At 45.5% G+C, this 22,642-nt stretch overlaps 1 protein-coding gene and 1 non-coding gene across 6 annotated transcripts in view; both read right to left on the bottom strand.

Moving 5' to 3' along the window:
- Nucleotides 1–22,642, bottom strand: part of LOC126345346 (uncharacterized) — a 997,319-nt gene that overhangs the window by 188,492 nt on the left and 786,185 nt on the right. The window lies entirely within an intron of this gene.
- On the bottom strand, nt 7,762–7,836 carry Trnat-ugu (transfer RNA threonine (anticodon UGU)). Its single transcript has one exon. It is a non-coding gene; the product is annotated as a tRNA-Thr (tRNA).

Here is a 22,642-nt window from a genome sequence, read left to right as displayed (position 1 = left end):
CCAAAGAGAAACAGTTCATGTTCATCAGCTCGAAGTATAAGACGCTTAAGTAACGACCTTCGACAGTTATGGTTAACCGCCATTACAAGAGGCATGAACAGTTTAATACTATATGGCGAAAAATAATAAGAGTAAAACTTACCTAGAATTGTATGAATGCATACCTTGTTTAAACTTTCGTACTAGAAGTGAACAGCCCGCATCTCGTGGTCGTGCGGTGCGTTCTCGCTTCCAACGCCCGGGTTCCCGGGTTCGATTCCCGGCGGGGTCAGGGATTTTCTCTGCCTCGTGATGGCTGGGTGTTGTGTGCTGTCCTTAGGTTAATTAGGTTTAAGTAGTTCTAAGTTCTAGGGGACTGATGACCATAGATGTTAAGTCCCATAGTGCTCAGAGCCATTTGAACCATTTTTTAGAAGGGAACATAAAGAATAAGGCAAGAAAAGAGTTCCACTTCTGTGATTTCTCTGATTTTTAGTCAGACCCGAATTTCATGTTCTTTGAACGGAGGACCAGAAGTAAAAGTAAGTTGTTCTATACGATTCTCAAGTCCATGAAAAATGGCGATACAACAAATAAATTGTTTTAAAAAGTACTCAAAACCGTGGACCCGAGTCACTATTAAAATCGGATAAAATAAAACTAAATTTACCGAATGGGGAGAGGATCATAATGTAACGAGTGATTTTTCTTGTAGCTATTAAGCAGAAACATGTAGAGGTCGGAAATGTTATTACTAAGGCTCTACTTGGGTGCACGAAATTTAAATCTGTCGTGCTAGTAAAAGGTTTCCTATATTTTTCGCTACGACCACGTGCGTCGGTTCGTGCTTAAAATGTTGTCATTTAAGTTGCCCATTTTAATACGCGGTGAGTAGCAAGGGACGAATATATTGTCAGAATGGACTTAACACGTTGTGTCATGATTAATTCTAAAAGTGACATTTAATTTCGTAACAGATATTGCACTGAAAGGAGCGTGCAACAGGAATTGCACAGATTGTGTTGTATCCAAACTTTGAAGCGGATGACAATAGAGGGGCAGTGAAGACGCTGATGTAGCCGCATGCATGACATATGCCAGCGGCTGACTTCCTCGAACTTTCGTCATCAGCACCTCTCACCTGTTAGCGACCAACATCCTTAGCGTGGACTAACTTACGAGAAAGCTGGCACATTTCACGATACATCACGTCCAAAAGACGTACCTCAGGGAATGCTGTTCTTGAAAACTTTGAAAAAGGGCTTGGGACATGGGCCTTTCCTTACTGCCTAGCTTTCCACCACGCTACGTTTGTTTTCCTCAGCGAACGACACTGACGGCATCACATCATCTGTCTATGTCACGAAATAGGCTGACGCGCCAGCAGCTGCTTCGGTAATGGAGCGCGGCTCTGAACTACCGGCGAAGCGGGCTCCCTGCCGAGGTTAATCTGGCCGCCACTGAAGACCGCGTACCTGTCAGCGACGTGCACGTCAGGTCTTCTCGTGGCGCAGCAGGCTAGCTCTGTGAGAAGTGAGGGCGTGCAAGACCAGTTTGGAGCGGTAACTGCCACAATTTCACGGTGCTAGCGCTCGGAAATTCTTCACATCCCTATTCACCAATGATATACTACAATGTGTTTTTGCTCGATGATTAAGAATGCCACAGCACTGATTTTCAGTGCGTGAGATGTATTTTTTTAATGCTTTGTATGTTCTAACTTTCGTGTGTTAAGAAGGATATAAATGACAACCCTTTGTGTGCAGAAAATCGTGTATTTATGTAACAAATTTACTTGAATTATGTATACGAAAAAAAGACTGAAAGCACGAAACAGGTTAGTTACATTAAATGGCCATCAAAAGGAGGGGAAGCATTTCAGGTTATAGCTGCTACATGAATATTCTCATATAGGTTGACATTGCTGACGATTTAAGTGTGTTATGTTATTATACAGGTGTATCATAATCAATGGCGTAAAGCCATACAGTTAAAAGTACACGATGCCAGCAAAAAAAAAAGAAAAAAATCTCTGTAAGCACGGGCTCTATAACGCATACGTTAAGAGCTACGAGCACTTATTTATCATCGCTTCTGAACATGTACTTACAGCTCCTAAGGTATGCACTTTAGACCCCAGTTTGCTACGAGACAAGTTTTTCTCGTTTAGGTCCGTACTACCTCGTCCCAGAATATGTAAAGCAAAGAGCTTGCAGTAGTTGAGATTTGTTTCACAATATCTAAGATGAACAAGTTTCCATAGCTCCTTAGGAATATGTTTTAGAGCCCTTGTTTACTGATATTTCTTTGCTTCTAGCATCGCACTCTTTTAACTGTATGCGTCTACGCCATTAATTATTATACGTCCTCTATTATTAATACAGATTTTGTTATTATTACTATTTTTATTGTTACTGTGTTGAATGTAGCAAAAGATTGCGGTGATGTTCACAGGACGCTTGTCAGAAATAAGTTTCGCTACCTCTATTGTCATTCACTCCGCAACCGTGGTCGCTACCAGACGCCATAATGATGACACTCAACGTAGGGGTAGCCGATTCGATTCTCAGTAGCTGCTGAAATATTATCATCAGTTTTATTTGGACAAGAAGAAGTAAAATGTAAATGTCATGCGACCAGGGCCTCCCATAGGGTAGACCCTTCTCCGGCTGCAAGTCTTTCGATTTAACGCCACTTCGGCGACTTGCGCGTCGATGGGGATGAAATGATGACGATCAGGACAACACAACACCCAGTCCGTGAGCGGAGAAAATCTGCGACCCAGCCTGGAATCAAAGCCGGGCCCTTAGGATTGACAGTCTGTCACGATGACTTCTTCTTTTTTTTTTCTTTTTTTTTCTTTTTTTTTTTTTTTTTTTACATTTCGTTCGATATAGTTCGTTGCGATTGGTCTGGGCGGACGTCACATGACATCCGTTCAAGTTGATCGTTGATTCCTTGACTCAGTTTTTTTTTTAATTACAGAGAGCACACAGCCCTCTGATCGAACACGCTTAGCTACCGTGCCGGCACCTCAGCTACCGTTTGCGGACGCAAGAAGTGAACTGGAAGCATTAAGTCCCCGACTGTGAGAATTTGCGTCAATGTTTTGGAATACAATCCTAAACTCTCGGCTGTGTCTCACGGAGTTGTCCCCTATTACAGGGGATCGGTCTTTTGGATGGGGACGTTAACCCTTGATGTCCGTTTGGCATATTCATGAGGTACCGCACTCGGCCCATGCAGTCTGTGGGTTGTAGCTAGCATACTTTTGGCCCGATTTCACCCTGCTCAGGAAATCAGGCTACAGTTCTTTCACTGGTATGCGTAGGCGAAAAATATCATCTCTTGCCGAGCGTTACATCAAACGATATGAGCAAAGTGTCCGGCAGTGAGCGTACCGTCAACACGATGAAACTTGCCATGCCCTACGAAGAGGTCCACCGTCGAGCGAGACGCAACCACTTCAGGAGGAGATAGAGACATGTCGTGGGTGGAATCAGGTACCGTGTGATACGGAGAGGATACCTCAGGGTTACTGTACGCTGTTAATCCATGAGAACAGTGTCGGTCACTTATCTGTCGTAGCTGCACAACGCGCACCGACAGAACGAGGCAACGCCCAGCGCGCCGCCACTTCCAACGTGTGCGCGCCAGTAGTGCAAACTGGTTTCCCCGACAGCTTCCATATGTAGGCCTCATTATACGGACATAATTTCGCTCGGTAGCCAGCGCAAAACATCACTCGCCATTCTGTCCACAAAGAGCCTTCAGTAACATCTACGCTGACGGTCGAATACAAGATGATAAATTACACAGGAAGAGGGAGCAAGCGATACGTTCGCCACAGTACCTTCGTATGAAAATAAACTGCTCGGTTAATTTTCCTTTCAGCAGCTCCCAGAATAAAACGAGTGTGTTTTCTATTTAACTGAAGGGCGTTAACTGGAATAGTGGCAGTACTCGTGTTGGCGGGTCGCCGTCCGACGTGTCTAACGCCTTGCATACTGCCTCCCACCATATCTTTCACCGTATACAAATGAGACTGGTGTTTGCTGCCATCAGTTGCAAATCATCTTATCTATCTTTTGTGATCAAGACAGTTAAGATATTACATTAGGTATAAGACTCATTCAACAGACGATACATACCCAGAAAAATGAAGAGAATGAATAGGTGATTCATTCGGTCAGTCTCTAGTTTTGCATATCACGTTAATTTACAGGTTCTGCTGGTGCACAGGTCGGAGGGAGGTCTGCACGGTAGTGTTCAAACCAGTGTTGCGTTCATAAACACTTTGACCTTTACATGTCGGTCTAGTCTTGATTTCACACAGTTGTCCTGGTAAGATTTGGCCGCGTCTTGCAGACAACACCGCCACACTGAACGAGTCATTCATTTATTTCGGAAGGCTGGAAGGAAGAAATTCCATTCATTTCTTTTCTTTCATTGTATCTTTCATTGCATATTTTCGAAATTGGCACTTTGCTTGAAGCGCCCGTTAGAGAAATTGCAGTCGAAGAGGTCAAGACTGCTTTTAGGAAAATGAAACGTGGAAAAGCCACCGGCTCAGATGACCTTCCAGCAGAGTTATGGTGTTCCCATCATTGGAAGGCAGCCGAATGGTTTATGGAACTCTTCCAAAAGATCACTGACGAGGAACAAACACCAACTGATTGGCAGCACAGCATCATCGTGCCTATCTTTAAGAAGAAGGGAAATCCCGCTGAGTGCACCAACTACGGTCCAGTTCGACTTCTCTACCATGCTATGAAAATCTTTGAGCGTTTTCTCGACCAAAGGATCTGTGAGATCACACAGATTTCCAGAAACCAAGCTGGATTTGTGAAGAACTGATGCGATTCATGCTGCAAGACTCTTAGTCGAGAAACATCATGAGAAAGCCAAGCCGCTGCATCTAGCATTCCTGGACCTCGAAAAGGCCTTTGATCGGGTGCCACACAGTCTCATCTGGCTAGCAATTCAACAGCATGATGTCCCGGAGCAGCTTATTAACTGGGTGCAGTTATTTTATGCACAGCCGAGAAGCTATGTCCTATATCTCAGGACGATCCAAGGACTTCCCTATCACAGTCGGCGTCCATCAAGGTTCTGCATTATCACCACTTCTGTCCATTCTCGTAATGGGCACCATGTCAGCTGATCTGCACCGGACATTACCATGGACCCTACTTTATGTTGGCGACGTGATGCTGGCAGCAGAAAACAAGCTTGATCTGAAGAGTCTAACACAAGAACTCGGTTTGCGCCTTAATTTGAAGAAAGCCGAGTACATGACATCAGACAGACATGAAATGGGAACCATCACGATTAATGGTGGAAATATGACTCGTGTAAGTTTAAGTACCTTGGTTCCACCATCACCGTTGACGGCCGTCTCACCGAAGAGGTCAACACCAGAACTCAGGCAGCCTGGATGAAGTGGCGAACAATAACCGGAGTGACTTGCGACCGCAGGGTGAAACGTAATTTAAAACAAAAAATCCATCGCACTGACATCCGACCAGTTGCCTTGCATGGTTGTGAGTTCTGGCCGACTACAGTTGAGACAGAACGCCGCCTAAGTGTAATGGAAACGAAGATGCTAAGGTGGACAGCGGGCCTCACTAAGTTAGATCACGTTTCTAATGACAGCATTAGGAAACAGTTTGGGGTCGCACCGATCGAAGACAAGATACGTGAGAGTCGCCTTCGATGGTTTGGGCATGTTTTACTGGCCAGTGATGACTCTATTGTCAAGGCGGGGTACAAGCTTGAAGTCGTCGGCAGTAGACACAAAGGACGACCTAAGCAACGTTGGGCTGATACTATTCATAAAGACCTTAAATGCGTGAACATCCACCCAGATGCTGCTCGCGATAGACCGAAATGGAGACAACGGACCCATGTAGCGGACTCCGCAAGCATGCGGGACGAACGCTGAAGGAAAAGAAGAAGAAGCACTTTGCTATAGACTATCAGTGTTATAACTTCATACATCTTGGTCGTAATCATCACATTATTGCCATGTTTACTTCCATTTCCTTCTTACACTTTCAGTTTACACACACACACACACATAGTCTTTCCACAGATGCTCACAGCAGTACCAAACGAATAGTCGACCGGCTTCGCCGTTTCCGAGATGCTCGTTTCCAGGCGCTGGGCCACTACAGTCTCCCCTTTGTAAAATTCGCTTTTCTCACTTTCCTTAAGGCATCATATATATCTGCTACACCACCAGGAGCCTTTCAGGGTCCACAGTATTACTGCATCAGCCCCAGTACCCGTAACTGAGTGTTCACCCCATGTGTCTGCCACTCGGAGACCTGGGTGCACTTCCCGGTTCTGCGATGATTTTTTTTTAGTGGCTAGAGTGTAGAGGAGTGAAATCAGCCTTGTGACGCCAACTGAAGATCCTTCCCTGTAGCCGAGTGATCAGCACGTCATACTACTATGTAGAGGACTCAGAATCACAGTAGTGTTGCTTTTTGCTTCGTTGGAGATGTGGAACGGGGTGACGTCAGCCTTGTGAGCTCAATAGAAGATGTTCTAAACCTGCGGCCAAGTGTTCAGCCCGTCTCGGTGCTATTCTGAAGACTCAGGTTTATGACACTACCATCAATTTTCCTTATCGGGATGTACTGAGCCTCATGAGACAAATTCAGGAGTTGCTTGATCGGGGTGTGGTTACTCCACTGCCTGAGATGCTGACAACGGCAGGGAGAGGGTATTGCTGACGCCATGCGCCTTCATACTATACCGTACAGGCGTATATCTGTTAATGTGACTGCGAGACATGCAGCAAGAGTGCCAGTGAGATTCTGGAAGGTAGCGACAGGGATGTGGAGCCATTCTGGCACCAGAACCGCGGCCAGCAGCGCTAGCTTTCTCTGTTGAGGATCCGTGGTGCGAACAGCTCGATCGAGGTGGGTACACAGATTCTCGATTGGGTTTCAATTATGCGAGGTTGGTGGCCAGGAGAGTGCGGCAAACTCATGCTGGTGCTCTTCGAATGACGCACGTACACTGCGAGCTGTGTGAAAAGTTGCGTTGTCCTGCTGGTAGCTGCTATCGTGCCGAGGAGGAACACACTGCATGTAGTTGCGCTGATCCATTGTGCCTTCGAGAATGACGAAATCACTCAGGGAGTGTCACGAAAATATTATCCTGACCTTAACGCTCCCTCCTTCGGACGGGATCTTTCCAGCGATTGTTGCAGAGAGTTTGCTTTCAGACGTTTCACGCCGTGCACACCAACGACCGTGTGTCGTCTGAAAAGGTCACCTATCGCCACTCACTCGATGTCCTGTTCCGGTATAGGAGTGGAGATATCAACCTTTGTAGCCGATGTACAGGAGTCAGCATGTGTGAATTAACGAGGCGCCTGTTGCAGAGGCCCATGCGTAGGAACGTTCGATGAACCGTCATTAAGAAGATATGTTGGTAGCCCTTACGTTCGTCTGGGCGGTCAGTTGCTCAAAAATTGCTCGTATGTTCGCCCGTATACATCTCCGCACCCGTCATTCATTCCTGGCAGCCATGGCTATCCCGGAGCTGGTTTCCCATGGCGCCATTTTACGGTGCACCGTGTATTTTACCCACGGCAGTTTACGAACGTAGCTCTTCCGGAAATTATATATGACGGTAATATCTGTTCCCGAAAGAACTGTTACCGATGATGACCAGGCAGTTTTTGCTAGAAATGAAATGATAGTTAAATGGACACCCTAGCTGCAAAGAGGCGTTAATATACTTCATTGGGGACATGGTGAAAATGTGTGCCCCGGCCGGGACTTGAACCCGGGATCTCCTGCTTACATAGCAGACGCTCTATCCATCTGAGCCACCGAGGGCACAGTGCGCCTGCAGGAACTTATCCCTTGCACGCACCCCGTGAGACCCACATTCCCAACATGTCCACACCACTACATTCGTAGTGCCCCTAATAGATGTTTGCCCATCATACTCAATACTTGTGGTAGATTAATCTAAAAAATACTGTGTGTCAGTTTAAGCACAGTCATGTATAATTGTTCAAAGGGGACGTTTCATAAGGTTAGTTAGGTTTAAGTTGTTCCAAGTTCTAGGGGACTGATGACCTTAGAAGTTAAGTCCCATAGTGCTCAGAGCCAGAGCCAAACACTGACAGTGATCACGTTAATGAGACTGGACGATGTACACCCGGATGACGCACTTGGAAAGGGTGTCTCTGCGGCCACTTAGGATGTGCACCAGTTAGCAGAGTCAGTTTACTTTTCCCAGTAGTGCAGTACGCGGTAGGAGCTCTGGACGCGAGCAATGGAGCAGCCGGCCGCGACCTTGCGGCTGCGTGGAGGAGAGGAAGCGAAGCCGTGACCCGGGCGGCCGGAGACACGGGCCGCCGCCCCGGCCGGCCTACTCAGCCAGGGGCCAGGGGCCGCCCGCTTCCGGAGCGCGGGTGCTGCACGGCGCCGCAAGCGCAAGTGCACTCCGGTGCTCTGCCGAACACGGAGGAGGCAGCAGCGGGCCGTGTGGGTGGGCAGGGGGCAGTGGTCGTATGGGAAGGTCTTTGAGACTTTTCCCGCTGGCAGTTTCTTGGCTGGCGACAACCAGGCCGACGACGTGTACAGGTTACGATATTGCAATGCTTGTGTTATTCGTATTCCCTTGGACGGAAATACAGGTAATAAATGTACGAGTACAGGATGTAGTCAAATCATTGAACATATATGGAAATTTGAGCCTGGCCGAAAGTCGCGTTCGGATAGCCACGTGGAAAGCCCACCGCTGGCGATTAGGGAGAAATTCGGGTTCGAGTCCCGATCCGGCACAAATTTTCATTGTCGTCATTCCATTGTATAGCTTATGGTTTTCCATACTGGCAATTGCGAATAATTTTGTCAGCACAACAAAGACAAACTTTCAAAGGATGGTAGGCCATAGACTTCCGAAACGGTAGGGTCACTAGAGAGATACTTCTTACATTGTGATTGCTAACAGAGGCAAGACTTCGGAAAAGTCAAGACACGTTCATAGAATCGCTATTGTGACAAAAGTAGGATTAAGTTATAGGGAAAGACTGATAAATACGCTACGTACAAGAATCAAGAAGGAACCAGAAGAATGAAAACCAAGAACGAAGTGTAAGGACTAAAAAGGATGTAAGGCAGGGACATAGTCTCACGTCCCTACTGTTCGATCTATACATCGAAGAAGCATTGACGGAAATGAAAAGAAATGTTGAAGAGTGGAATTAAGATTCAGGGCGAATTGCTACTTCCTGTGAAATTGATGAAGAATTTCAAAAATTGGTTCGAATGGCTCTGAGCACTATGGGATTTAACATCTGAGGTCATCAGTCCCCTAGAACATAGAACTACTTAAACCTAACTAACCTAAGGACATTACACACATCCATGCCCGAGGCAGGATTCGAACCTGTGACCGTAGCGATCGCGCGGTTCCAAACTGTAGCGCCTAGAACAGCTCGGCCGGCGAAGAGTTTCAGGATGTGTTGAATGGAATGAACGATCTAACGAGTTCATGGTATGGATTTATACTAAACCGAAGAAACGCGAAAGTAACGATAAGTAATGGAAATGAAATTAACTACAAACTTAACATCAAAGTAGGACATCCAGAAGAACACAAAGTTAAGAAATTCTGCTACCTTTGAAGTAAAATAATGCACGACGGTCGACGCAAGGAGGCGCAAGAAGCAGATTAGTGCTGGCAATGAGGGCCTTCCTGGCCAAGGGAAGTCTGCTGGTGTCAAACATTGGCCTTAATCTGCAGAAGAAATTTCTGAGACTGTACATTAGGTTATACGGTAGTGAGGGAAAACCGCGAAAGAGGAGACTCGAAACATTTGTGATCTGGTGCTACAGAACAATGATCAAAATTAAGTGGATTGGTTGAGATGAGGCATAAGGAGGTCCTATGCAGAATCGTCGAAGAAAGGAACGGTTGGAAAAGTGCTGATAAGAAGCAAGGTCAGGGGGAGAGGAGACGCATTAAGACATCAAGGAATGTTTTTCATGGCAGTAGAGGAACTTGTAGAACGTGAAATCTTTAGAGAAAAACGGAGACTGAAATACATTAACAAATAGTTGAGGACGGTCGTTGGAAGTGCTATAGTTGAGTTGGCGTAACGTGATCGCTGACAGTTGCAGTCGCCTGGGCGCGGTAGTTTCTCGCGCCTCCCTCAACCAATAACGTAACGCAATTTTGTAACGCCTCTACGGCAACGCCTCAGTGCTGTCACAGCTCTGTAGATGGCTACTCTTTTCGCTTGCATCGGTTGGCGTTTCGCAGGTGAAATCCGGCAACAGCGCTGAGAGCTGTCAGGGATCTTCGAACTCCGTCTCGGTCATAATCTGAGGCGATGAGGTTAGGACAAGAGAGGAATTCACAGTAGCAAAAATGTAGTTAGCACTTTCAGTTCTTGTTCCGTAGAACAGGTTCAGTGTATAACAGATTATTTCTGATCGTACCTACGTGTTCGTCCTGTTCGATATTGTGACAGCCTGAACTGGTTCCCATTAGCTGAGGAACCACGGATTTTGTCAACCTGGAGATGATGGACCTCACTTTCCGTAATTGTCTTCAATGGGTTGCGATCATGGTCATCTAGACTGGCTTAAGAGCGTGTCAATTTTCCAGCACCTGTTCAGAAACACCTCAGGATCCTGACAGGGAGCAACACACCGCAGAGTGGGGGTAGAAGACGGCCGGTGGAAGGGCCTGCAGTCGGCTTCTGCAGCTAACTACGAAAACGGGTTGGATTGTAAACGATTTCTTGGAGCGGGTTTGGACCTCGCGAAGTGGAGAGGTGGCCAGCAGCCCTCATGTGATGTAAGAGACAAGCTGAGTGCTTTGTGGATCGGGGTCGATGTTTCGAAGAGCAGTTCTGGAGTCGGTTCCCAGTCTAAGCGGGCGTAGAAATCAAGTCGTGGGCCCAAGGCGGGGGGTTGGGTGGTGGTGGTGGTGGTGGTGGTGGTGGTGGTGGTGGTGGTAAGGGGGGTGGGCAAGGGTTGCATGTACGAAGTTTTGAGTGAGCAATCGTCAATGAAAGACAAAATCATTCGGCTGTTACGGAAACCTATATGAGTCTGCAAGCACTTTTCTATGCGCGGGGTTTGAATTCACCTTACATCTGTCATTTTCTTTCTGAGCCGGTGTTAAGATATAGTGTACGAGCACGTGCTCGGTATGCACGCGCTTCATATCAGAGCGTGGTGCCATTGTTTAGCCGGAGGTTGTGTTTGATAAAAACGAGGCTTGATTAGCGAGTTCGGCGCAAAGAAAGAAATGCTTATAGTGTCTGCGAACAGGACGCATCATCACCGCATCACTTTGCTACACTTTATCAGTGTCTACAAAACACAAGAGTGTTTGCGGCCTGAGCGTGTCGCAGCGGAGGGAGAGGCGTTTAGTAATGCTCCGTCATCTTCAGAAAGCGCAGGTAGTGGGACCACCTAGTTTTTCACCACTTACTGGTACTTTATTAAAATTTTACATCTTTATTCTTCATGTCCACATACTCATGCTGCGGACGAACACATTTCTCGCAAAGAGAGAGCAATTAGTTGATACCGCCACTGTAGAATATTTGAATTTGTTGACGAAGCCATAACCTCACCTCTTCTTGAACCGATTCGTCACAACGTGAAGTCCTCCAAGGTGTTCTTTAAGATTTGGAAACAGACGAAAATCGGAACTGTATGGAGGATGATCGACGACAGTGAACCCAAGGGGTCGGATTGTTGCAGGTGTTACATCACTCGTGTGCGGCATGACGTTGTCATACTGAAGGAGAGAGTGCTCCGTGTGTGGATGGACTCTTCCAATTTGGAACTCGATTACAACACAGTCACCTTCCGACATAGTTACGTTACATGCCGCCGTGTTACAAGATACAATTTGGAGGCCCCTGCTGACAGAGGGCTGCAAATACGTAGAAATGAAGAATAAAGATGTAGAATGTTAATAACGTTTCTTTTATTTAAAAAAACTTTAGGGGTCTTCACATACAAAATTCAGAGGTATTATTTTTCAGCACGTCCTAGCATTACTGCGTCCCATATACGTCTGACGAAATGACGACATCGAGAAAATTCTAGAAATTAGAGCTAATACGGAGATTTACCGACAGTCAATCTTCCCAGGCGCCACTCGTAAATGGATCAGGGAGGGAGGAGATCAGGTAGTGCTACCAGAATTACCCTTCGCTACACACCTTCAGGTGGCGTGCAGTGAATAGACGTAGATTTTTTTTAATTCATGGACAGAATCTGTTACATTCCTGAACACAATCCACGTCTTTCGTGGTGGTAATGCCATCAGTGCCGAGTTGCAGGCCTGCCCCTGTTTGCCAGGTGAGTTTCACAGCCTCTTCCCACTTCTCCCGGAGCACGATTGTCGGGAGACAGTGGCGTGGGCGGAACCTCACTTTCTTTGTCTCGAGGGAAAGTGAAGGGCACTCTAGTCGACAATCGACAGAAACCTCAATTAAAATCCGCAGGCAGTTGTAAACAGGGAAGCCGACTCGCCACGCAATTGCTTCACGGACAGCAGAGCGGCCTCTTGTGAAAGTTTATGCTCTCCGGAGGCGAAGAGGCAGATCTCGCTGCGCTAGGTTCGACAACTGGCTGCACCGTAAAGCGTTCCATTGCGTTGTTAGACCTGGTTAAAAGTGAGAAAGCGCAGACGTACAGTGTCGTGGACTACATCGTAAACATTGGTTTAAACCTGTCTGAACTTTAGAGTCTTGGAGAACTGCACAGGTGGACGTTCATGTGCAGAATGAGGCAGCGCGACAGCGAAATGCTGAAATTTAAAAAAAAAGTACTAGTTCCAATTTCGAGCTCTGACAGTCTCGACTCCGGAAGGAAGTCTGATGTTAATGTCAAATTGAGATTCGACAAGCAGAGAGAGAGTACTGGTGGAGTTTGACATGGATGGAGACAGGAATTTGTTGTAACCTTGTTGAAAAAACCGAGCGTACATTCACCTGTAGCGCTTCAAGGAAATGAAGGAACATCAAAATCAGGATGATCTGTTGGAGATTTGCTCCCGTTTCTCGTTTTGTCTCGGTGCAAACTTCCCGTCGTCTCCATAAAACACTCAAACGGATAATACTATATCTCTTTCTTTGGCACGAGTAGTCCCTTCTCCAATCTTTTTAAAAGTAACCTAATGATCTAACACTCTGAACTCTGCTGGGCATTTAAGAACCTGGAAAGACCAAACTTAACAGTTTCTATTTGATGAAATGATAATTAAATCGACACCCTCTCTGCAAAGAGGCGCTTATATACTTCATTGGGGACATGTTGAAAATGTGTGCCCCGTCCGGGACTTGAACCCGGGATCTCCTGCTTACATGTCAGACGCTCTATCCATCTTTTTTGTTTGTTTTAAATGTCATTTTGGTCGCTTTTGTTCGTTGCATCTGCTCGGGGTGGACGTCGTAAGACATCCATTTATGTTCGTTGTTGATCGATTGACTCAGTTTTTTTATTACATAGGGCACGTAACCCTCTGACCGAACACGCTGAGCTACCGTGCCGGCAATCCATCTGAGCCACGCAGGGAACAGAGGATAGTGCGCCTGCAGGGACTTATCCCTTGCACGCTCCCCGTGAGACACACATTCCCAACATGTCCACACCACTACATCCGTAGTGCGCCCAATAGATGTTTGCCCATCACACTCATTACTCGTGGCAGATTAATCTGCCAAGTCCCATACGAGTTCGATCATAGCGTGTGCGTTCGAACAAGAAGGGCAATGACAGATACTACCGTCATATATAGTTTCTATTTGACACCAAGGGCAGGAACCTACATTGTATTAGTATACTAAAACAACACCCGGAGTAAGATACTTGTTGTTGTGGTCTTCAGTCCTGAAACTGGTTTGATGCAGCTCTCCATGCTACTCTATCCTGTGCAAGCTTCTTCATCTCCCAGTACCTACTGCAACCTACATCCTTCTGAATCTGCTTAGTGTACTCATCTCTTGGTCTCCCTCTACGATTTTTACCCTCCACACTGCCCTCCAATACTAAATTGGTGATCCCTTGATGCCTCAGAACATGTCCTACCAACCGATCCCTTCTTCTGGTCAAGTTGTGCCACAAACTTCTCTTCTCCCCAATCCGATAGTAAGATACTTAGGGAGTGATAATGGAAAGGTGCAACCACATGATGCGCATTGAAACAGTGAGTATTTTCCGCGCAGGATACACGTGGTGGTTGGTGCTTTCTATTTTTGTGGTAAGTAGAAAAATGTAACTTATATTGTGCTGTGATGAAGCAAAGTCAAAAGCTTAAGAAAATAAAGGTCGGGCGCAATTAAAAGTGACATGCCCGACCGTAGAGAAAACGGCTGCTTCATGATTATAAAAACTGTACATCTTGAAAAGGACGGCATACTTCTGGAAAGTTACGTCCTCTTAAGTGAAAGGGGAACATTTTTTTAAAAAACAAATTTACGGAGAATAGTTAGAACACAAGGCACAGGAGAAGCTTCTGGTGCGTCATGGGAGCAACGTAGACTACTTGAAAATAAGGACATTTTCACTAGCGCCTAAATACTACTACACGATTTCGGGGTGCGTTTAAAAAGAGGTAGCAATAATAAGGCACACAGACTGAACCCCGTGTTTCGTAGTGTGTACTGGGCGTTGAGCGTCTTCTCCCTGGTCTCTCGTATGTGGGCACGAATTTCTATTTCTTCATATATTCCCCTGAAATATCCCTTCTCCATTGTATAAAACATAAGATGGCTTTTTTCGCTACTGCACACATTGTGACTATCTTGTAAGAGGCGAGCTGCAAAGATTGGTTTACTGCCAATTTTATCAAAATGGCTCTGAGCACAATGGGACTTAACATCTGAGGTCATCAGTCACCTAGAAATTAGAATTACGTAAACCTAACTAACCTAAGGACATCACACACATCCATGCCCGAGGCAGGATTCGAACCTGCGACCGTAGCGGTCTCGCGCTTCCAGACTAAAGCGCCTAGAACCGCTCGGCCACAACGGCCGGCCCAATTTTATCCTTTTTAATGATGTGCACAGAATTTAAAATTTCTAAGATGTCAAGATGTAATTGATTTTAATGTTAAAGCATGCCAGTACTTTTAATTTTCTAAACCGTACAGTTTTCATAATCATGACGTGCCCGTTTTTCCTTCAGTATTATTGGGCAGATCAGTTTTACATGTACCCAACTTTACGTTCTTAATCATTTGACTTTTCTTCACCACAGCAAAATAAAAGCTATATTTTTCTCTCTTCGTTATGATCTCGCTGTTTGGTCCTCTCTCCCAAATCAACCAACCAATCTTTTTCAGTTTTGTGTACTTACACTGTCCGCGAGCAGTCTCAGAAGTTTTCCCATTTCTCAGCTCCTTCATTCCTATTACGTAAATTACTTAAATATTTATTATATGATTCTATATAACGTTAGGCAACGACCTTGCCGCAGTGGATACACCGGTTCCCGTGAGATCACCGCAGTTAAGCGCAGTCGGGCGTGGCCGGCACTTGGATGGGTGACGATCCCGGCCGCCATGCGCTGTTGCCATTTTTCGGGGTTCACTCAGCCTCGTGATGCCAATTGAGGAGCTACTCGACCGAATAGTAAAGGCTCCGGTCAAGAATACCTTCATAACGACTGGGAGAGCGGTGTTCTGACCTCACGCCCCTCCTATCCGCATCCTCCACTGAAGGATGACGCGGCGGTCGGATGGTCCCGATGGGCCACTTGTGGCCTGAAGTCGGAGTGCTATATAACGGTAGGTTGCATTTACACTATCAGTTTGATTCCACTAGGAAATGACTTCTTTATAAAAGCCATGGAGTTAAGTAAGGAAGCTTTCAGCAACTGAAGCGGTTATTCATCAGGATTCTCGTATGTTGAAATAGCTAACTGTCTGGAAGTTTATTGTACATAGAAAACAAAGCAGTTTGCTAGCGCGGCATGAAAAGCTTGAGTGATGCGGTTAAGTGATTGCGTTATTAGTTGAACTTTGTGGAGACATCTGTGTACTCTCCATGCTTTTAATCACGTCTACTTATTTAAAACAAAATAATACCATGTGTTCAAAAATGGCTCTGAGCACTATGGGACTTAAAATCTGAGGTCATCAGTTCCATAGACTTAGAACTACTTAAACGTAACTAACCTAAGGACATAACACACATCCATGCCCGAGGCAGGATTCGAACCTGCGACCGTAGCAGCAGCGCGGTTCCGAACTGAAGCGTTTAGAACCGCTTTTTTTTTTTTATCTAATTTTGTTCGGTTTCGTTCGTTGCATCTGCTAGGGGCGGACGCCGCAAGACATCCGTTTAAGTTCGTTGTTGATCGATTAACTCAGTTTTTTTCATTACAGAGGGCAGCTAACCTTCTGATCGAGCACGCTGAGCTGCCGTGCCGGCATAAATAGAAGGGGCACCCGGGTTTGAACCGGGGACCTTTCGATGTGCAGTCGAACGCCCTACCACTTTTTTTATTTTGTTTTTATTCCTTCCATTTTGTTCGATATAGTTCGTTGCGTTTGGTCTGGGAGGACGTTGCAAGACATCCGTTCAAGTTGATCGTTGATTCGTCGACTCAGTTTTTTTTTATTACGGACAGCACGCAGCCCTCTGACCCAACACGCTGAGCTACCGTGCCGGCTCAAAACCTCTCGGCCACAGCGGCCGGCTAATACCATGTGTGTTCGTATGGATGTCAAGTCCGCGTGAGAGCGGCACAGCGCCGGCCAGGGCGAGCCGGCGAGAGCCTGTCTGCCCCCTGTCCCCCCCCCCCCCCCCCCCCCCCCCCCCAGGCAGTGATCCGCGGTGCCAGTCGCGCCACGCCGCGCCGCCGCTCGGAACTAATCCGCAAGAAAGCGCGCGCACGCCGGCCGCTCTGCGGCTGTTACGGCTTCTTGCCGCCGCTTTCGTCACGCCCACGCAGTCGCCTTCAGCTGCCCTGCCTTGGTCCGGCGGAAACCAGGAGTTTGGGAAATTCGTGTTGCGGGCGATCGCAAAGCTCCTGATACGTACAGTACCTGTGCCGCGCGGGTACGTGTCCCTGGAAGTGTAAGACGTTCCAGATGGAGTCCGAACACAGTGGCGATCTAAAAGCTGGGAAAATTTACGCCACAACGCGAACACGTACTCAGAAGATTTTCAGCGATACCGAGAACGGTTGCGGCAGCGTATGATCACACGGATATGAACTCTGCCGAAGAGGTCTCGTAAGTCGTGTGTTGGGCGATTTGGTTTGAGGAACTCACTGCATTCAGTTCACGGTTGGGTAACAACTTGAATTTACACTGCCTCTGGATCCATGACGTATGGATGCTCTTAGTAAACAACTGCTCAAAAGGATTAGGGGAAAGTGAGTTTGGGCATCTGCCACACCCCACCGAGCAATAATTCAGGACTGGGTGTGTGAGTATGTTACCAAATTATACGTTTATGTGTTACAAATGAAGTACACAACAATACATCATTAGATCCTCCATCGTTTACATAAAAAGAACTGAAACGTCCGACAGGTGCCGAAGATAAAGTGGAAACAATCATTCGTCCTGTGATCCTGGGTACATATAACTGCACTTGGAGAGCTTCAATAAAGTGTACGCCCTACGTGAGTGTTTATTACTGTCTGACACATGCTCAGTATAACTCTACAGGCGACGCTCGGTGCTATCCGCTCCCTTTCTTAAATGAAAGCCCGTGAGAGGCATTACAGAGCCTGTACTGTTGTGCTTTCCAACCAGGGAGCAAAATGAAATTTTCTGTGGGGCAAAAACTAAACGATCCGATTCTGTTTTAGTCACTAAACTAAATTATTTTCAAACATAATTACTAATACCACTATTTTGTAAGGCTCTGATGCTGATTATATAAATTATCAATAATTATTTTTTCTCAATTAGTAGCATTAATGCGGTAGAGGTTATACGTTCCTTACATAGACCACCCACTACACACGTACGTTTTTTTTTGTCCCGTATACCGCTGATGATAAAAGTGAGAAATATACGTAACAAATGCTAAATACCTCAAGAAAATGTGTGCTCCAAGTTGTAGATAGTAACCCCAAAACTTGCTTCATTACTCGCTTTCAGTCGTCCGGGATGACCGAGCGGTTCTAGGCGCGAGCGACTCCTTAGGTTAGTTAGGTTTAAGTAGTTCTAAGTTCTAGGGGGCTGATGACGTCAGAAGTTAAGTCCCATAGTGCTCAGAGCCATTTGAACCATTTCTTCTTGCGGGGATTCCCAGTGCCGGAATTCGCCAGATGACCGATGGGAACCTCCCTAAAACCTTAGTCGGAGTGGAGGAATTGGGACCATTTTAATTTATTTATGTGGAGATGTTGTCCACTGTCTCAGACAAAAATTAAAATTTTAATCGTGCCTCTGTGTGCAAGCATGTATTTGTGTGGTGTGTGTTGACTTTGTACGTGAGCGTAGAGTAATGTTTGGTGGTATAGTGCCTCGGTCACACGACAGACAACCAAAGTTTACAGAACAAATGAGAGAGGTCTCGCCTCCGAGGGAAAATATGGAGACTTTGCTTACAGTGCTATTTAATATCGTTTCTGTTGCTGCGCAAAACTGTATTACTGGAAAGCATTATAATATCGAGCGCACTGAAAATTAAGGCAAGGTACGACAGAGAACTGTGAATGTTATACCATTCCAGGAAATTGATGTACAAATTTGTTGTATGACAGCAATCGAACCAATTCCCAAACGCACTACTGGGATCCTAACAGCTCAGCGGCTCATACCAAAGTGTAAAAAGAGATGAGCAGGCGAACGGAATCAGGGTTGGGTCTGCTACATCATCGTAAGTGCTGCGTGCGTACAGTAAGAATAGTACAAGAGAGAATAGGGCGCGCGCAGAGTATGTACATGCATCTTACTCTACCATTCCACTCTGTACGTTTGTCCAAAGGAGTCTCGAACACTAGCTCCTCCAGATGACACGAGATGAAGCCCATAGGCGCTGATGTGCTGCTAGGTATGGCCTTAAAACACGAGAAACACAATCAGCCCAACGTGGTCCAAACTGACCTACACAGTGCTCTGTAATATTGTACACAAAGTATGTGGGTTTACTGTCATGCTGAATTCACACAAGAGTACGAACTACCAGCGCACACGTTTGAGGAACGCTGTCAAGGCAGGTGGCGTAAATTTTTCTAGCTGTGTTGGTTCAGTCTCTCGGGGGACGCGATTATTTCCAACGAGCTGCTGGCGACGCTGGCTTCCTTACGTCGAGCCTTTTAGTAAACATCCCCGAATAACCTCTGAAACTTTGCTGAGTGTCACTCATCTCGAATTCCCGACTTTTTCATGCCTACCTTAATACCTATCTGCCACTCATAGGCTGAAAAATGTCTGAGCATTTAGCTTCACTGTTCTATATCGCAGCAGAACCTACAAGATTTCTATCGTTGCTACGTTATCTCTGCATCCTCCTGTGAAAGTAATATGGTTCGAGATTTGGTTCCATTTCTACTCATACGCAAGGCTGTCTTTCGAGAAATTTCAGGCAGTCTACTGGGTTTTTAAAAAAAATAAAAGTAAAACTCAAGTAATAGTACTACAAAGATAAATGAATGTGAGAAAAATGTCAAAAGATTTTGTTTAAGTCTAAAGTCATACTCTTATTTTGTCAAACGGCTACAGTTTTCTGTAGCAAGTACCATCTTTAGGGCATCACCCTGTGCGCAGTCATCAAACTCGCTCACGGACGTTAGTATGTAGCTGTGTTGTTATAGTGTGACTAAAATGAAGCACGTACTTGCGTAAGCGAGTTTGACACTAATGGAGGATTGAAAGTAGTTGCTAACGAAACCGGCAGACATTTGACAGAGTCAGAGTGCGACTATAGACTAGGATAAATAAAAAAGACTGTTCTGGTTGTGTTGGTTATTGTTCCAAGCGGTACGACATCGGAAATATAGAAAATGTTAAAGTTTGACAAAACGCGACAAGGCTGCTGAAAGAAAAGAAATAAGGGAAATACAGAGGAGAACGTGTGGATCGAAGAACATTTTACTGCAGTTAGTTGAATGAAATAGCGTTCGAAGGCAAGTCGAAAGCGGAGGGAATATTTCTGATTTATTGTGTGACTAAAAGAATAAACGCAAGAAACATTTTTGTCGCGAATATCTCATAATGAGACTTTGTCCTCATTAGCAAAGAGTAATGAGATATTGAGTTCGTTATCTGCATCGATCTAAGCAACTGGGAAAAATGAGTATACTGAACGAAAGTGCTTTTTTCTTCGCAGCGATAAAAAATGCCGACGAATGTGGTTGGTAGTAGGCGACTTACGCAGAAAGAAAGTAATTTAATTTCATTCGTCAATATCTTTGAAAACATACAGCCGTATCATTCATGATTCAAATAATAAAACACTGCACTAGTTACAGTTTATTTATGCATAACATGAAGCGTTTCGAATATGGAAGGAGGCACAGTACTTTAAAACCACAAAAAGACGACTGCAGTGCAAGAAACGCAGAAAACCGACATCACATACCAGCAAGCATCACATAAAATACCAATATAAATATTTGCAGTTGATAATGAGAATGAATTCTCGAAACGGTCATGCTATACTTGAAAAACTTGTTATGTGGTGCAGTGTTTTGTTATTCAAATCAAGAAAGTCATTGTTTCCATCTCGTTCGTCCAGTTGTGGGAGTGGAAGAGTATCCTCAAGTCACCCCAGCAGTAAAACTACATTGCCATTGAAACTCTTCCCTTAACGACAGTGAATGTGGGTGATACGGAAAACTGAATAAGCAGCGTGCAAAAGATTAGACAGCTTCCGATATGGACGAATATCCCCCAACTGAGTTAACAGTCAGAGAGCTTTCATATAACACGGCTAGCAGCCGCCAGTTTTCGATTTTTTTCAGATAAACAGGACTCTGGTAGATGTGAGTCTCCTCGATTGTAGTGGACGTAGGTCGGCGCAGCGCACACAAGGCTCTGGCCTGTCCTCATATTGTGGTAGAGGCGCGATCCCCGTTACGCAACAGTGGCGTGGCTCCCACGCGCAGCCACAGCCGTTGTTTGTCGGTCCCGTCCCACAGACGTAGTCTTTCTCCCCCCCCCCCCCCCTCCTACCCCTTTCTCTCTATCATTGAGTTTGCTGTCCAACTTAGCGGCAGCTCCGCGGGCGTTGCTGGAAGGCTATAGGAAAACAAGGGATAGACCAGCGACAACCGGCGGCAGCTGTGAGTTCCTCGCGGGTCCTGTCTCCCAGTAGACAAACGAAAATATTGCCGAACACAGCCAATACGTTTAAAAAGTATAAAATACTTAGTTACATCGGTCACGAGGTTCTTAAAACCAAGAACGATGTTTTCGTGGTAGGGCATACTTACGAGAGACGTGCATGATTAGTGATGTTTAACAGTATCACAGGTGATAACACAGACAGTACTTCGTAAATTAGTGAAAGCCACAAAGTGGATCCGGATCAAGGGTCATAAATTTTTGTAGATATCCAGAATTCTGAGGTGAACATTGTTGGTGGCAAAGATGAGACAGTAACAATGAACTTTTTTAAAAGCTTTGCAGACATACTCAGGAATTAAAAAATGACATGCTAATGGCACAGTCTCTCCAGCCATAAATTAATGAGACTAGAAGTCACCTTCCTCCCTCGCCTCACCATGAAGGGGTACAGAAATAATACGGTAATAAACAAATTTTCCCTTCGTAATAACTACATTACCAACAAGAGGAACACGAGAAACTTCCTAAGGATGTAAATACGCGATGTAGCCGCGAACACTACCTACAAAATTTTATAGTGTTGCTCAGCCACATTTTCTGAGTATATTGTTAAAGAGACTTGGTGAGTACGGCGACTCTTTACGCAGGAATCACATTTCTATTGACGTTTTTATCCTAGGTTATCCCAGTAAATGTGTTACACGCAAAATATCTGCACAATACTGGATACGCCGACGAAATGCACTACTGACTCGTATGGAAACAAACTTGCGAGCTGGTTTAACATATTTTCTGGTCACCATCATTAATCGTAGATTACTAAACTGTCGTAAAATTTAGGATTCCAGTTGATACGAATTCGCGGTGGCCGCCAATCTGGTATTGATTGTCAGTATACCGTGTGAAAAGGGACATTTTGTACTTATTTTGTATATGTCATAACATTGGAGACCTTATAACTGTAATTAACTATTGTATAAACTATACATTATGACTTCCTTTGAATAAAATACGGAGTAGTAAATTTTGCATTGGTTTAGTAATAACGTAAATTTTCCCCCATTTAGTGTTCTAGGGTAAATGAGTGACGGCGTTTACCGCGATATTCACAGACTACGATAAATCACACAGTGTAATATTCTTCTTAAACATGAAAAAGACATGAATCGAAGGAGGTTCAGCGACGTCACGACTCACGTGTGGTTACTTCGTTTCCTTAGAAAGAGTTACGGAATGCGGTCAAAAACTGGCAGAGGGATCATCACGGAGTTTGTTCTGAGCGATCTACAGAAATCATGGAAAGCCTAAACCAGAACGGCCGGACGGGGATTTGAACCGTCGTCCTTCTTGTGACTCATACGTGCCATATGCGCTTGCAGCAGGTACATACCAATTCTGCGCAATT

Source organism: Schistocerca gregaria, chromosome 1, assembly GCF_023897955.1.
Source record: "Schistocerca gregaria isolate iqSchGreg1 chromosome 1, iqSchGreg1.2, whole genome shotgun sequence".
NCBI lineage: Eukaryota > Metazoa > Arthropoda > Insecta > Orthoptera > Acrididae > Schistocerca > Schistocerca gregaria.
The sequence above is the reverse complement of the archived record's forward strand: the minus strand, read 5'-3'. Positions and strand labels throughout refer to the sequence as shown.